The following is a 2,982-nucleotide window of genomic DNA, read 5'->3' as shown; positions in this document are numbered from 1 at the left end:
CAAGGCCTCAAACCTGTTCATAAGAGTGTTTTGAAGTTCAGGTGGGATAGACTCAAGGTCAAATTTTGGTTCCTGTGGACTTGATTTCATTTTCCTCAGATTCAGCCTGAATTTGCATATGAGTAGTTGGTAGTCTGTTCCACAATTAGCACTTGGCCTCATTTCCACTGCTGGTACTGATATTGAGTTTCTCCAGTGATTCTTTCCACAGATGTAATCAATCTGTTTCTTAAGCATACCATCAGATGAAATCCATATGTATTTATAACCTGCATTTGTGTTTATTATAAAATGTATTTGCAATGAATAAGTTGTTGATTGTGTAAAATTCTATCATTCTGTCTTTTACTTCATTTCTGTTACCAAGTCTGTGTTTTCCAACTGCTGATCCTTCTCTATTCTCAACTTTTGCATTCTAGTCACACATTATTATTATTATTAATGCATCTTGATTGCATGTTCAATCAATCTTTGACTGCAAATGTTGGTAGAAATTTTCTATTTCCTCCTCTTTGGCTGTGGTTGTTGGTGCATATAATATTTGAATGATGGTGGTAGTCACTGGATTTCCTTGTATGTGTATGGATATTATCCTGTCACTCACAACATTGTATTTCAAAACGGATCTAGAAATGACTTTTTTTTTTGACAGATAAGCTACTTGAGGTTTATTTATAAAGTGTAAGGATACATTTATTGGGCCTGAGTTTTTAAACTCCTCCTTTGCGTTCTTTTCCACTCAGATTTTTGCTTGCTCTCTTCTGAAGGTCTGACCTGATTTTATTAACATCTGTTCTTTGCTAGGAAGAGACAAAGAGCTAGAGGGAGGCTTCATCTCAGAAGGCTGTCATGGATCCTATCAAGGCCGAACTCAGGAAAGCCAAACGACTCCGCTTCTATCAGCTCACACTGTGGTGGAACAGAGAAATCGGTGTCCTTCCTGGAGCGCTTCCTTCATCTCCTTGAACTGAGCCAACTGGCAGGCCTCATCCAGACCCAGCCAGCGGTAGGCTTGGTGCTCGTGGGAGAGGCGGATCTCCACATCATATCTTTCACCTCTGCTAGCCAGTAGATGACTGTTTTCGGCTTCTGTCTGGCCACGTAATTGAGCTCCCTTCTGAATCCCTCAATGATGGTCAGCTGGCCTGCTTCTATGCCCACTTCCTCCCGGGTCTCCCTCAGGGCTGTTTTCAAGTCATTCTCTCCTGAGTCCACATGGCCTTTGGGAGGAGTCCAATGATGAATGCCATCTGATGCCTGTAGCAGTAGGAACTCAATCGAATTGTTGTCTACCTTGGGAACAAGACGTCTTCGGAAGATGATCAAGCCACATGCTCTCAAAGCCATGGTCTATCCGATGCAGCAAGAGGAAAGAGGGCCTAGAAATGACTTTTTAAACTATGCATGCACCCCCATTTTTCCTCACCTTTCCATCTCCAGCATAGTAGATCATATGATACTCTGACTCAAAATGTCCCTTGCCAGTAGATCGCATTTCACTAATTTCACTAATATGTAGTATGTCAATATTTATGAGTTCCATTTCCTTCTTAACAATATATAATTTTCCTACATTCATGCTTCTTACACTCCATGTTCCAATCACTAGTGTCTGCTTACAGCTGTTCCTCAATCTATTTGTTTCCATAATTGAGGGCTCAGCCTGAGTTGCTACATCTGCTAGTCTAAGTGTGCTCTGTTGTACATAAGGTTTTCAAAGACCTGATATTTTGAAAATGGATGACTTATCCTTCTTCCTAGTCTGTCTTAATTTGATTGCTCAGATTTAGAACATTATCTAACAGAAAAGTATTTTACAAAGAAGAGAAGATTAAAGATCTTTCACAGTAGTAGGAAAAAAACCCAATAGATGTTGTGTTGTCCCCACCCTTGCCAGATGTGTTTTGAGCCACCCCTTTCCATGCTCCACCAGCATTTACATCTACTCCCACCTACTCCATTTAACAACAATTTACCCTATCCATCTCTTACTGTGATGACCTATATGTCCATCTTTCTGGACTTCTGTGATTAATAAGGCCTCAAGCTGCTACTAATTTCTTCCTCTAAGAGCAGTATCTGTTAACTTCAGGAGTTGTGAACTTCTGCTCCAGGACTGACTTACTGTGCCTTAGGGCATCTTCTCTTCAATTTAAGCTACAATAAAATATGTCATAAAAACCCTTAACACCATTGTCTTAAACTATAAGCAAAAGAAAAAAAAGTAAAATATCAACATGGTACTCAAGCAAATTTACCATAATAGAACAATATTTCATCAAGTGTTTGAAATTATTCAAACTTCAATATTTTCCAATTTAAAGTTAGTCTCTGAGGAAAAAAGTGCCTACCATAGTGTAACAGTTATGGAATCTTCCAAGTAATTTACCTGAGTAATTTGTAATTATAATAAAATTATCTATTCTTTAAGAAATATTTTATACTGGCTTCCTTAAAAATTTGGTATAAATTTTCACACAAGATCTTTCTCTTTCCTTTACTCACCCCTCCTTCCACCCCTCCAACTGTGTGACAATATGATTAAGCCCTCACCCCTCTACTCTCCCCTCTCTGCTTTGGATCCTTGTACACTTTCAACAATAATAGTCTTCTGCAGTATTTTCCCTTTTTGGACTCACTTAGTTTGCTTAGCATATTGCTCTCCAGTCCCTCCAAAGTTAGATAGTAATTTACAAAATAATTGCTCCTAAATTTTTCATAGTATTCCATTGTACCATAATTTCTCAATCCATTCTATTGTGGTTGGGCATTTGGGCTGTTTCCATGTTCTTGCTATGGTGAATAACACTGCTATAAACATTGGTGTACAAAGCTCTGTTTGTGCCTCAGTTCTCATTTTCACAGGCTATATTGTCTCTCTGGAGACTAAGGTACATCTGATACAGGCCATGGTCTTCGCAATCACCTGTTATGCATCAGAGAGTTGGACAATGACCAAGGAGGATAGAAGGAGAACTGATG

The 2,982-nt window shown here is 39.0% G+C and overlaps 1 pseudogene; it reads right to left on the bottom strand.

Annotated features, from left to right (window-relative positions):
* Positions 1-904: 904 nt before the first annotated feature.
* LOC102846751 lies at positions 905-1,347 on the bottom strand (annotated as a pseudogene).
* Positions 1,348-2,982: the final 1,635 nt, after the last annotated feature.

Source organism: Elephantulus edwardii, unplaced genomic scaffold, assembly GCF_000299155.1.
Source record: "Elephantulus edwardii isolate Elephantulus edwardi_28Jun2011 unplaced genomic scaffold, EleEdw1.0 scaffold00249, whole genome shotgun sequence".
Taxonomy (NCBI): domain Eukaryota; kingdom Metazoa; phylum Chordata; class Mammalia; order Macroscelidea; family Macroscelididae; genus Elephantulus; species Elephantulus edwardii.
Note: the sequence above shows the minus strand (reverse complement) of the source record. Positions and strands in the feature narration are given on the sequence as shown.